At 34.4% G+C, this 15,065-nt stretch overlaps 1 protein-coding gene across 2 annotated transcripts in view; it reads left to right on the top strand.

Annotated features, from left to right (window-relative positions):
* The window catches only part of AKAP6 (A-kinase anchoring protein 6), a 481,595-nt gene extending 474,987 nt beyond the window's left edge, over positions 1–6,608 (top strand). For both annotated transcript variants that reach the window (XM_079127203.1, XM_079127204.1), the window contains exon 14: positions 2,405–6,608. The gene's annotated coding sequence lies outside the window, so the exon portion shown is untranslated. The remainder of the gene's footprint in view (positions 1–2,404) is intronic.
* The last annotated feature ends 8,457 nt before the right edge of the window (positions 6,609–15,065 follow it).

Genomic DNA, 15,065 nt, shown 5'->3' with positions numbered 1-15,065 from the left:
TCTGCAACAAAAACACAATTTTTTTTCAAAAAATTTTGAAAAGGTTTTTATTTACTGTGTTCTAATTAAAAACCCACTGAAACTGCTTGAGAAGCTTTAACGTGATCTAACAGTGTGCATTTGCACTGATTTCCAGGCACACTGCTGTGCTTTTCACTATTTTCATTTATGTGTCATGTTTCTATAAAAATAGAGAGGTCAGTTACAGCAAATCACATCAAAGGCAAGGTAACTGGATAGATCCAGCTCTTTCTGCCTAATTTGGAGGAAAGCACATAATGTATGTCTGGAGTGCCTCCTAGGACCTGCCTAAGAGATGTACTTTGCACTAATCTTTTTGCTGTATTCTGACAGTTATTTCTTCATAATCCTCATCATAAGCCTCTGATCTTTGATGAATGGTTTAACCCTAAACTTCAGGCTGGATAAATCCTGTGGTATAAAAATTTAACTCATCACATGCAGCCAGTATGTACTCTTTTTTGTTTTTTTCTTTTTGGTTTGCTCTGGTGGTTTAGGGGTTTTGTATGTGTACATCCGTGTGTGCCTGTGTGCTTTCATGCACTTGTTTTGAGGATGGGGCAAGGAGCTGCGTTTATATTCCTTTAGAACTTTTAGTTTCATTGTATTTTCTGCTTTACTGGTCTGTAAATGTGATAGTTAGTAACCTGCAGATTTTAGATTTTAGGCAATTATTTGTAGTTATATACTCAACTGTATATATACATATGTACAGTTTAAAATGCTATTTCTCAGTTTTACAAACTGAGAAAGCTGTAAGAGCAAACATTCCTCATGTACACAGCACAGATTCTCATTCTATTAGTTAGGTTAACACTAAGTGTTTGATATTCCCCAAAGCTGGTCAATCTGTTTAAGAAACTATCTTTGGGGATTGTGTATTAATTTTTCACTAAACATCACAGGTATTATATTATCAAATTTACTTTTAAAATCACTTTACTAAATCAAGTTTCTGCTGGATACGATCTTTAATTATCCAGAACTTCTGAATAATAACCCTGCCATGGTAAATAACAAAGATTTTATTTGACATAGCCTTTTTTCCCTTCTTCCTCCTCCTCCTCCTCCCCCCCCCTCTCTCCCTCTCTCTCTCTCTCTCTCTCTCTCTCTCTCTCTCTCCCCCTCTCTCTCGTTTCCCTATCTTTCTCTCTTTCACACACACCCCAGATTTGTGCCTCAGCCAGTTTGGTCTGACTGTTTCCAAGTAGGCCAAGTTGAAATAATTGATTATCCAGAAAGAATTTAAATGCCAGCTTTTAGTGACACCAGATTTGCCTCACCTAAGGATTCCCTACTCAGTAGCCAGATTTCAGATGAGTCATGTCCTCAGCGTTTGAACAATGCACCGTGCTTTCTTGAGTTACTGCATCAAATCATGTCCCATCTGTTCCTGTCTGTTTGTCTTCCCCTGTTCCTGTTAACTTTTTGTCTTTCCCCAACTTCCTGTGGCTCCAGCCAAACCACTTTTTGTTAAAAGTTTTTCTGGCTCTCATAAAAGTTGCAAGATTGTAGAAAAAAGAAGGCAACAGCAAGACAGAATGAGAATGTTAGTTTTACCTAATATCAGACTTTAGAACTTAGTTTAAACCCAGACAAGCAAAAATTTGCTTTATTTTAGAACTGGTTAGAGGACCTAAAGTAACTGTATCCTGTATCGCCTAAAACTGGAATTTAGATATTCCCCCACATTTGACCTGTTGCTTTTAGCCATTTAGAAATAAGCAGAACAGATTGAAACAAATTTGCATCTGCCATCAGATGTACAAAAATAATTGAATCAGTTTCATTTCTATAATGCTGTTAGTACCTTAAATTAAGTGCATTAGTATTTGAGCTAGAAGTCCTAATTATATCCTTTTCTATAAAAGAGGCTAAAACATTTAGGATCATCACAATGTTATGAATATTTTACCTCTGTATAATATAGGAATTGTTCAGTATCACACATAAAGACACTGAAGGAAGAGGTAAACCTGAGAGCCTGTGTTCTCAGTCTCCAAATCATTGGTAATACTTTGCTGAATCACTTTGTAACAGCTGCCTCACATTTTCATACAGATTTGAGCTATCATGAGTATTTAAAACTGAGTTCACCCGCAAAAGAGTGTATGATCCAGAGAAAAGATCAAACTTGAGGTTTTTGTTCCTTCAAAACCATGTCATTAAAAAAAATGTATTTTTCACATCTCTACCAAAATGTTTTCTGTAAATAATGGAACCTCGAGCTATTAAAAGAATTATTTTATGCATCCTTTTATTTCAGAGCATTGTCAGGTAGTCCCCAAATGGCAAACTTTAGTGGTTCCTCAACAGGCTTTGTTTTGCAAATGAAAAAGATATTTCTGAAACCTTCTCTTGCCTTTTTTTTTCTTTCTTGTAGATAGTCTGGCTGCAACTCAGGGCTGGCCTCATCCTCCCGCCTTGGGCTGATCTCTGGTTCCATCATGTCGTCACTGCCTTTGTCACATTGACTTTCCCAAGATGAATCTTTCTTCTGAATGCGGTTTGTCCACATGAGCCTTGTGATCTGGATGTGTGCACTGGTTCTCTTTAGGTGATCGTCTTTGAAGTTCAGCGAAGCTGCTTGTTCTCCCATGGATTCCTGTCCCAGGCTACCTCTACCAACCCTCTCTCTCCAGTGAGACTTTTCTGTTTGCCTCCTTTCCTCTTTATCCATTCTTTGAAGTTCTGCAGTTCACCAAATTGATGGTCCATTAAATTCATCTGTCTGGAATGACATCCCTGCCAGTACTTGACCAATTTCATGTTTCAATCTGGATGTTTTTTTTAATGATATGATGCCTATGTTTAATGAAAGAGGTTTACCTAAAATGTTAACATTTGATTTGATTGTATCATAGAGAAGAAACATTGGTCCTTCTTTCTCAAAATTAAGCAATTTTTAAAAGCGCCATTCTATTTATTTCATTTTAATAATAATCTATGCAGCACTTCAAGACACAGCTATAACAGTGTTGTATATTATAAACTGGTGATATTCTACTATTCAATTATGTACAACATTTTTGTTTTTATGCTTCTTGAGGTGGTAATGAGAAAAAAAGTTTTTTAAAAAAGTGTGCCTTGCTGTATTTCTTATACCATTTATTAAAAAGCTGCTTTCATGGTAAAATTATGTTAGTTTGAAAGGAGGAAATAGCAAGGTTAAGATGTGTGAATAATTTCTGTATATATGTATAACCAAGTACAAACATTGATGTATAATGACAGTATAAAATGCTTTCATGTTTGTGATGTCTAGTGATGTGGAAAATATAAGCCTTAAATCCATTAGATTGCATGGTAATTAAAATTGGCGTAATAAAAATAGTTTATTGGGGGAAAAGGAAAATTAGTGATCTCTTCTACCTGTGTTCTTTACCAAATTGTTTCATCTGGTTCTGGAAAATATAACATGTAGCAGCTTCCAAAGTATCCAGATTGCATAAAAGGCATAAAATTACTTGAACTACATACTAGACATGAAACCTACACAATTTTCAAAATCTTCCTGGCCACTGTAAAGATCTTGAAATAGAAAATGATGAAAGGCCAGTTCCCCTAAACCAATAAAAATGTATACTAATTTTATTTCCACCTATCATTAATGGTTTAATGTTGGATTTCAGAATATCCTATATATCTAATTTATTTTAAATAATTCTTTCAAATGGGTTTGATAGAAAGATGGCAGAAAAGTATAGAAAATTTGACAATTATTTTTATTTAGACTATAGATTTCAGGTATATTTATTTTGTGTAAAGGAAATCAGCAGAGAAATATTCCATTTGGTCCTTACTAATGCTTGTTAAATGCATTTTTTAATTTATATAGTAACTCCTACTAAAGTGCCTGACACACAGTAGGTATTCAATAAAAATTTTCTTGAATTGGAGTATCAAATTAGGAAACATGAATGACATATCTCTTCATTTTGAGAAAATTACATTAAAACATGTACATGGCTAGAAAAAGATACAATGCAATATGAAATCACACACAATACATAATCAATTTATATCATATTTCAGAAAGGGAAAGAATGTTATGGGTTCGTGTAGTCACAGAAATGACAATCATTCATTTAATGCATAATTCATTAACATCTTTTATCTGCAAGGCGCTATTCTAGATTCAGGGAATGCAACGATGAACAAATAGACTAAGGCCCTGCCCTCAGGAAGCTTACCTAGGGTAGGAATGAAGTGAACATCCAGACAACATCCGTAGTTGTCCTGGAGGTGAGGAAGAGAGCAAAGAGTGAAAGAGGGACAAAGGAAGATGCAGCAGGGAGGGATGTGGAAGAAGAAAGAGGATAAGAAGAGATCAGACAAGAAAATAGTGGAGTTTGGTGCAAAGATAATAGAAGAAAAGGCCTCCTATTGGGAGGACTTAATGAAAGGTCTTGTAAAAAGTTAAATCAGAGCTTTTGTGTGAAGTATGCTAGGGGATAAGGAAACCTTGTAGATTCTTTGGTTTTCACCTGATTTTATTTATAATCAGAACTTTATTAGCACTGCACCAAGAACATTTAAACACTACTTATTTGTAATTACACCACTTTAATAACTATTTGTATTTTATGCCCACTTTTGATCTTTTCCATACATAACTCTGAATGAGTGAATCATTGTAGGCTTTTGAATAGGTAGTCATTTGTTCCAAAGGGGTATTAGGCAGACATCTCGTTGCTATATTCAAAAGGATTACAGAGGAAAGAGATTAGAGACAACTGTCTAGTTAGGAGGCAGCTATAGTAAATAAGCTAGATTTGAGACATAATAGAGTGCACAGGGATAGTGGCCTGGGATATAGAGGAAGAACAAATCCTAGAGTCTTTGAAGGACCTATGAGTATTTTGGACCTCTGTTGGAATATGGTATTATTTTATATACTGAGACAACCTAAATTTTTCTTGGGTAGTAACTGATGTCAAATCTGCATCTATTGATAAAACCTTCAAAGAATGAATTGCCCATATGTTCTCTTTACATGCTCATAAAAGACTTTGAGGTTTTGAAAGTATTTACTGATTATCTGTTTAGTGTTAACACCGAATTTTTAGATTGACTTTTAGGCTTATTGAACAATGCCTTTTCTGGTTGGAAGAGATGGAAGAGCCTCAATTTTACATCCTGTATAGATGCTGTCTCCCCAGTTACTCTTAAAAACAGCCACACAAATTCTGCCTGTACACCTTCCAGGGACAGTGGTTTGTTATGTGTTAAGGCAAACTGTTTCAGGGCTGGCTGTGCCTCTTTGTTAGAATGCTCTTTCTTTGGTTGCTAACGTCTGCAGATTCCCCCTGCCTCATCTTTAATTTTGCTTACTGGGCCTAGGCTCTGTCTTATGGAGCAGCTCCGAATATCTGCTCCCTATTTCTCATGGCAACCTTGAACATAATTGAGGCCAGTTACTCATTCTCTCCCAACCACTATTCCTCCAACTGCCCTTCATATGTCATGATTTTCAGATCTATTTCAACCTGACTGAATGTTAACAGACAGAATCCTTGAAATCCAGGAACTGTCTTCATCATCATACATGTAGAAAACTATCTGACCATTTAAGTGCTAAGTTTTCTCTAAAAATATATTCAAGATATATGTTTATTCTATTATTGTAAATTTCAATAAATAAATAAATAAGTAAATAAATAAGAATCCACTATTTCCTTCAGTGGCCCAGTACAGTGCTGGAGTCATCTTGAATCTTTACACTGAATTCAAACACAACCTGTATCCATGTAAAACAGGGTCCCCTTTCGCTTATTCATCCATTTAGTCATTCAGTCATTCAACGCACACCAAACACATGGCTCCTTGTGTAAGGCACTGTTTGGCAACAGGTACACAAAGGCAACAGACACACAGTCTCCGTCCCCAAAGGGTTTACAGTTTTCTTTTGCAAGTGCCTTTCATATCCTTGGGTGGAATGATTATGACTTTTCTCTAAATTATGATCCCATTTACTTTGTTTCTTACCAAGTTTCTCTACATTTGCAAAGATCTTATGTGCAAAGTAGTATACAAAATAATTTAGATCTGACTTCTAGAAGTACAGTGGTTTTAATTACATAAAAGAAAGCGTTTTTCAGATTTCTGGTTCCTGAGTAAATATGCATCTTATATAACAAGAAAACAATCTAAATTTAGGGCTTTGTATAAACTGAGTTCAATGATTTTGTTGTTTGTTTCATCTAGTTTAGGTTTTTCTTGTTCTATAATTCCTTGGAACAAACTAGATGAAAATATCAATATAGAATGAAATGGTCCAGCTATTTCTCACAGGCAAAATTGCTTTAATTTCCAAATGACATTGGAATTATTTTGGAATTTTAAAGAAAAACTGATTTTTCAAGTATCATGATTCTTATATTTCAATTATAATTTGAACCAACTAAATTTACTACTATATCTCCTCTTTCTATTTTAATTTTTCCAATTTTTATCTTGAATAATTTCAGACCTATTGAAAGACTAGTAAAATGAATTTGCACACTCAGCACTCAGGTTCATTTATTGTTACTATTTGGTAGTATTTACTTCCTTTGTCTACATATCCCCCACCTCTGACCCACACACAAATCTGTGAAGACTTCATCTTTTATCATATGAGAACAAGGGCGTTTTCTACAAGTCTACAATTCCATCTCACATTCAAGAAACATACATTGATACCATAATACTATCTGATAGCCATATTAAAATTTTTCCAAATGCCCAAATAATATTCATATTCAATTATTTTAATCCAGGTTCTAAAGACAGACCACATATTACTTTTAAGTTTCTGTGTCTTCTTAATCTCAAACAACTTAGTCTAGTCTCAAATTTTTATTCTTTCTTTGATCTTTCATAAAATTGACATTATGAAGAGTCCACACCAGTTTTATGGAATGATCCACAATCTGCATGGAACCAGTTGTTTTCTCATTATTAAACTCAGGATGAACTTCTATGTCAAGTGTACCACCTAGGTGGCGATGTGTTCAACTCCTTAATAAGAGTGAATAAACACTGACATTCTTGATGTGTCTCAAAGTTCACAATTTACTCTTAACAGCTCATGCTCTGTTAGTCTCAAGCAAAGGTTGGAAAACATAGACCCAAAGGTCAAATCTAGTTCACTAGTTTGTTTATTTTGTTTTTGTTTTTGTTTCTATTGAACCCAGGGGCACTCTGCCACTGAGCTACATCCCCAGCCCCTTTTATTTTTTCTTTGAAACAGGGTCTCGCTAAATTACTAAGACTGACCTCAAAACTTGTTCTCAAAACTTGCAATCTTCCTGCCTCAGTCATTGGAATTACAGGCATGTGCCACCACAACCAGTCCCCTGCCTATTTTTCTTTGACATGTGAACTAAGAATGATTCTTGCATTCTTTAGTGGTTAAAAAAACCTCAAAAAGAGCATTTCATGGCATGCAAAAATAAAATGAAATACAAATTTTGATGTCTAAGAATAAAGTTTTATTGGAACAAGCTCACACATTAGTTTACATAGGGTTACTTTTGCACTGTAATTACAGCATTATGTACTTGCAACAAAAAGCTATATGGTCTGCAAAGCCAAAGATATTTACTGTCCGGCTCACTGAAGAAAGTTTTCTGACCTGGTTCATATTATTTCAATTTCTAACACCATTTTCTTGGAGTTAGATAGATTTCAATTTGCAAAGTCAATGTAACATAGAAGAACTGGAATAGTTTTTTTCTTTCTAGATTTTATTGCATTCTTAGCTCATATTACTTTAGAAAAATGAAGTGTGCCTTGTTTCATAAACTAAAAGATCACTCCATGTGCATAGTTTAAGGATTTAAACTATTTAGTTCACTAACTATAACTGATTGTTTTGGTGGGTTAGTCAATTACATACTAATTAGTTCAATCAAAACCATCAGAAAAATTGATACAACCTAAGTTCACGTCAGTACACCAAAAAATTGAAATCTTTTCTCTGAATACTCTCCTGAAGCAGGCCAAGGAATGAAACTGGGCCATTTCACAGTCAACTTTTAAAGTTTTTTCAACCCAAATAAAAGTAAATTTGTGATCAAAATATTATATACGATACACCTTTATTTCCTGACTGCTGGTCATAAATAAAAATCTGAATGTACCAAGGACATAAGTATTCAACACAGACCCTGCTATGCCCACAGGTGAACACTCTTGTTGGATATAGAAGATCTTCAATGGAAATGATCCTTTTTTGTTTTTCTCTTGGTCAGTTGTGACAGCACTGCTCCCTTCCCACTGCTGCATAACTAGCCATAGGAAGCCTTTTAGCCCCCTCTTTAAAAATAACCACATACCTTTCGTATAATAATAAACTTTTATATGAGACTTGCCACATATTTGCCTGTCCAGAGTAAAATAATAAAGTGATTTGTGCTGGTCAAGTGCACAATAGGTTTCTTTACCAAAGGCATCTTGGCCAATGCTTTGGGATTGTTCTGACCCTTAATTAATGGACTCTAACCAAAACAGAAATTATGCAGAGCTTATTTGCCCTTGTGTATTAAAGCAAATCAGGGTTTGCATAATGCAACTTTACTCAGGTTCTTTTCCATCACAGCACACAAAACTTGGGAGGTGCTCACATGTGTGAGACTGTTAGGCTATTCGGGCTATTATAACAAAATACTTTAGGCAATTTATAAACAAAACAAATGTGCAGTTTAAAGTTGTGAAAGCCGAGAAGTTCAAGATCAATGCAACGGAAGATTCAGTGTCTGGTGAGGGCATATTCTCTGCTTGATGCCAACTTGCTATATGCTCACATAGTTGAAGAACATTGATGAACAAGCCCCCTCAGACATCTTTTATAAGGGTGCTAATAGCATTCAGGAGAGCTCCACTTCATGACTTCATCACCCTCCAGAGACTCCCAAATCTTTACCCCAGTGGGGATTAGGTTTCAACATGAATCTCAGGGAGATAACAGATATTAAGACCATAGGAGAGACAATTTTTCCAGTCTTTTGCAAAAGTTAATATGCAATTTTCAGTGCAGGGAATCTTTGGCTTCCTTCTCTCCCACTCAAGAAAGGGTGTCAATGCAGAGGATTGCAATGACATTGTAGTAAGGGTAACTTTGAAGCCCATCCAATTCATACTTGAACAAAAAAATTACTCTTTGGTACTCTATTATTGGTTACAAACCTTAAATTTTAAGTTTAAGAACCACTGAATCTGACGTTTACACTTTCTTGCTTGAAATGAGGTGTCCTAAAACACGTGAAAAGGCTCCTAAAGAACAATGGGCTCAACTCCATACAGCTCGGTATGGCCAGCCCTAAATGATCTCCAACTACAAAGAACTCAAGCTTTCTGGTGAGTATGTTCTTCAGAAAAAAAGTGAATTCAAAAAGCAAATGTAAAATGCCATAGAACTTGTCCTCATTTATGGTAGAAAATTGGCCAGTCCTAATGATCTGGCCCAGGTAACTTTGCCCTTGTTAACTATGGAGTCATGAAACTATGAAGACATGAAACATCAACATTTTCCAGGTGAAGACAAAGCCTTTTTTGTCTCTACCATTTAAGCTGTCATGCTTATGAACTTTATAGACTGCCATTGTTGTTTTGCTTTCTTCATTCATTTTATATGGGAGAGTTCGGCTGGAATCTCCAGAGTTAAATTTGGAATTTTCTTCTACCATGAGGACATATAATAGTGAATTTTATCAATTTAATACAAACTTATAAATGCAAGAGGTAATAAGTATGCTGAAATTACTAAAACATATCTTTGTCTTTATGTACTCTTAACTTGCCACTAAAAAACAACAAAAACATCCAAACCCTATAAAAAAAAATGGAACATTACAGAAATAAAGTATTATTCAGCAAAATTTATTCAAGGACTTAAAATGATTGAAGGTATTAGGAACATAAAAATGCTTAAGATCCTCTTTAAATCCTAATATTCCCTAACCACTGGTTTATAAAATATACTCAGAGGTTTATAGAATTAGTCTGGTTCTATTAGTTGATCAAGTTACTTACACTAAGTCAGCAATTCAAAACAAATAATAATTCTTCTCTGTGTGTTTACTTCCTAGCAAATATGTTTCATTTATTTTAAAGTATCTTTTAAGATAGAAAACCAAGTCAGTGAAATTTATCTTGTCATTAAAATGGTGTGAAAATCAAATCAGTCTTCATATTTATGCTCTCATCCATGCTGAGCTCAATGACTAATGATACTTAATGGCAAGGTTTCATAAAGTGAAAACTTCTTAACTTTCAAGAAACAATTCCATTTTTACATGTTCACCATTTGCCACTTTTCTAAATACTTCAATCAGCATCATAAATTTCTAAATATTCTCTTCTAATATACCAATGATGTTTTTCCATGCAAAATATCTTTTTAAATATCTTTTAAAAGTAAAATTATTAATCATTTACAAATAGAAGTATTTTCTGTAAGAGTGAAAAATCTTTATTTTTTTAAAAAAATATACAAGTTCTAATTGATTCAGAATGATTAAAAACAGACCATTCCTATCAACCTAAGGGTTGGAATATTTAATTCATAAACGATTTAATGGCAACTCATATATTTTAAAACAAAATATAATCTTTGATGGTCAAGCATTTTCATAGATTAACAATTATTTAGTACCAGAGATGAGTAAGTCATAGGAGATCAGTCTAAATAAACACTCTGGATATTATTTTTGATCAATCTGAAAAATAGTAAAATAAATAGTTATCACCTGAGTGCTTACTCTATGCCAGGTGATGGGCTAAGCAATTTTCGTAATTAATCCTCAATATATTCTATAGTTGACAAAATTCCCATTTTTTTCAGGATTGGGATAACACCCATTTTATAATAAGGAAATGAAGGACTAGAGAGGTAGATTGGTTATTTGGTGCTTTTTCATAAATGGAGTGCAAGGAGGGGGAAAAGGCTAATTTTAAAGTTCATTTTCCATCCAAATAAATAAGAATTTATCGTATAGTGTTCACTTAACAACCATATACATGTTTTAAGTTTCCTGTCTGTATTAAATACTTATTGAATATATAACTCATGCCAAAACTGAAAAAGGACTTTCATTTTAGAAAGTAGTTTTATAAAAATTCTATAGGAAGAAATGATAGCTAAATTAGCACTTGAAAAAGGCCAAAGAAAATTATATACTGTATATAATTATGCCTCATTATGACCTCTGCACATTTTCCAGAAAAGTTAGGCATTAAAAACACACACAACAGGAACACCTTAAAGGTCAGAGCCTGATGAAAGAAAAACGCAATAGTTAATTATGAAGGACGAGATTAATGTTCTAGTGGGAACATACATTTTTATCATTACATTTTGCTTGAGGAATGCTTTAAAATATGTAACTTCCCATCCATGTATTTTATTTCATTTCTGAAAAAGGTAGTAGGGAAAGACAATTTTATAAAATATCAATTAATTTCAATTTAATGACATAAAATGTGAGTTTTTCTATGATTTCTAGCTTCATTTATGTGATTTTTCTTCATATAGGCCTAGTCTCCTCCAGGGTATTCTAGATTTAAGAGTAAATAGTCAGGTCTCAGTTTACAAAAATTTACCTCAAAAGTTTTCATTATATTCAAGAGCTATTTCCTAGACTATGTTTGTTGGATTTTACCACTGGCAACCCAGCAACTACAAACATTTAAAGTAAGAAGAGGCAACAGTTTTTTAACTTCCTATTTAAAAATAATTTCAGACTTGTAGGATAATATAAAAATAAAAAGTAGTACACTTTAACCAGATTCACTTATTTTTAATATTTCATCCCATATGTTCTTCTCTCTCTCTCTCTCTCTCTCTCTCTCTCTCTCTCTCTCTCTCTCTCTCTCTTTCTCTTTCTGTTTGGTTTTCATTTCTCTGAACCATTTGAATGTGAGTTACATACATCATGGTCTTTTATCCCAAATTACTTCATTGTATGTTTTCTAATGGAGATATAGCTACATTCTCTTACATAACCCTAAAACAGCTATAACCTTCATAAATATCCATAAACAAAGATACAATGTCTTTATCTAATTTATCTTTCCAGTTTTGTCAGTTTTCCTATTATATTTTGTAGCACTTTTTTATCCTTCAGTATATGATTTATGGATTGAATTTAGGTATCATGTCTCTTTAGCCTCCCTTAATCTGGAAACATTTCCCCAGTTTTTTATTTGTCTTTTTAAAAAAATGTTTTTTAGTTGTAGACAGACACAACGCCTTTATTTTATATATTTATTTTTATGTGGTGCTGAGGATTCAACCAGTGTTTCACACATGATAGGCGAGAGTGCATTATCACTGAGCCAAACTCCAGCCCTTATTTGTCTTCTTATGACATTAATAATTTTGAGGAATAGGCCTCACCTTTTTAAATAGATTGGTCCTTATTTTGTGTTTGTCCAATTTTTTCTTGTGATTAGATTAAAATTATGCATTCTCAACTAAAAAGTTGCATAGTTGGTATTCTGCCTTTCTCAGGGTGTCTTATCGTGTGCAAATATCTGCCTCTCTTCACAGTCTTTTTAACATTCATTGATAATTTTTAAATTTTTTTTTGTAGCAGGGATTGAACCCAGAGTTGCTTAACCACTGAGTTACACCCCCAGCCTGTTTCATTTTATATTTTTTTTCCTTTTTTTTTTTTTTATTGTAAACAAATGGGATACATGTTGTTTCTCTGTTTGTACATGGCGTAAAGGCATACCATTTGTGTAATCATAAATTTACATAGAACAATGTTGTTTGATTCATTCTGTTATTTTTTCCCTTCCCCCCACCCCTCCCACCCCTCTTTTCCCTCTATACAGTACTTCCTTCCTCCATACTTGCCCCGCTCCCTAACCCTAACTCTAACCCTAACACTAACCCTTCCCTCCCCCCCATTATGTGTCATCCTCCACTTATTAGCGATATCATTCGTCCCTTGTCTTTTTGAGATTGGCTTATCTCACTTAGCATGATATTCTCCAATTTCATCCATTTGCCTGCAAATGCCATAATTTTATCATTCTTTATGGCTGAGTAATATTCCATTGTATATATATATACCACAGTTTCTTTATCCACTCATCAATTGAAGGGCATCTAGGTTGGTTCCACAGTCTGGCTATTGTGAATTGAGCAGCTGTGAACATTGATGTGGCTGTATCCCTGTAGTATGCTGATTTTACGTCCTTTGGGTATAGGCCAAGGAGTGGAATAGCTGGGTCAAATGGCGGGTCCATTCCAAGTTTTCTAAGGAATCTACACACTGCTTTCCAGAGTGGCTGCACTAATTTGCAGCCCCACCAGCAATGTATGAGTGTACCTTTCTCCCCACATCCTCGCCAACACCTGTTGTTGCTTGTATTCTTGATAATCGCCATTCTAATTGGGGTGAGATGGAATCTTAGGGTGGTTTTGATTTGCATTTCTCTTATTACTAGAGATGTTGAACATTTTTCCATAAGTTTGTCGATTGCTTGTAGATCTTCTTCTGTGAAGTGTCTGTTCATTTCCTTAGCTCATTTGTCGATTGGATTATTTGCATTCTTGGTGTAGAGTTTTTTGAGTTCTTTGTAGATTCTGGAGATTAGTGCTCCATCTGAAGTATGATTGGCAAAGATATTCTCCAACTCTGTAGGCTCTTTCTTCACATTGCTGATAGTTTCATTTGCTGAGAGAAAGCTTTTTAGTTTGAATCTATCCCAGTTATTGATTCTTGCTTTTATTTCTTGTGCTATGGGAGTCATGTTAAGGAAATCTGGTTCTAAGCCGACATGTTGAAGATCTGGACCTACTTTTTCTTCTATAATTTGCAGGGTCTCTGATCTGATTCCAAGGTCCTTAATCCATTTTGAGTTTAGTTTCGTGCATGGTGAGAGATATGGGTTTAGTTTCATTCTGTTGCATATGGATTTCCAATTCTCCCAGCACCATTTGTTGAAGAGGCTATCTTTTCTCCATTACATATTTTTGGCACCTTTGTCTAGTATGAGAAAATTGTATTTATTTGGGTTTGTGTCTGTGTCCTCTATTCTGTACCATTGATCTACCTTTCTATTTTGGTACCAATACCATGCCGTTTTTGTTACTATTGCTTTGTAGTAGAGTTGAAGATCTGGTATTGCAATACCCCCTGTTTCACTCTTCCTGCTAAGGATTGCTTTAGCTATTCTGGGTTTCTTATTCTTCCAGATGAATTTCATAACTGCTTGCTCTATTTCTGTAAGGTACATCATTGAGATTTTAATTGGAATTGCATTGAATTTGTATAGCACTTTAGGTAGTATGGCCATTTTGACAATATTAATTCTTCCTATCCAAGAACATGGAAGATCTTTCCATCTTCTAAGGTGTTCTTTAATTTCTTTCTTTAGTGTTCTGTAGTTCTCATTGTAGAGGTCTTTCACCTCTTTTGTGAGATTGATTCCCAAGTATTTTATTTTTTTCGAGGCTATTGGGAATGGGGTAGTTTTTCTAATTTCTCTTTCTGAAGATTCATCACTTATGTATAAAAATGCATTGGATTTATGAGCATTGATCTTGTAACCTGCTACTTTACTGAATTCACTTATGAGTTCTAAGAGTTTTCTGGTGGAATTTCCAGGTTCCTCTAAATATATAATCATGTCATCAGCGAACAGGGATAGTTTGAGTTCTTCTTTTCCAATTCGTATCCCTTTAATTTCTTTGGTTTGTCTAATTGCTCTGGCCAGAGTCTCAAGAACGATGTTGAATAGAAGTGGTGAAAGAGGGCATCCCTGCCTTGTTCCAGTTTTTAGGGGGAATGCTTTCAGTTTTTCACCATTTAGAATGATATTAGCCATGGGTTTAGCATAAATGGCCTTTACAATGTTAAGGAATGTTCCCACTATCCTTATTTTTTCTAGTTTTGAGCATGAAGGGGTGCTGTATTTTATCAAATGCTTTTTTCTGCATCTATTGAAATAATCATGTGATTCTTGACTTTAAGTCTATTAATATGGTGAATTACGTTTATTGATTTCCTGATGTTGAACCAACCTTGCATCCCTGGGATAAAACC

The sequence above is a fragment of the Sciurus vulgaris genome (genome assembly GCF_902686455.1).
Source record: "Sciurus vulgaris genome assembly, chromosome: 2".
Classification (NCBI taxonomy): domain Eukaryota; kingdom Metazoa; phylum Chordata; class Mammalia; order Rodentia; family Sciuridae; genus Sciurus; species Sciurus vulgaris.
Note: the sequence above shows the minus strand (reverse complement) of the source record. Positions and strands in the feature narration are given on the sequence as shown.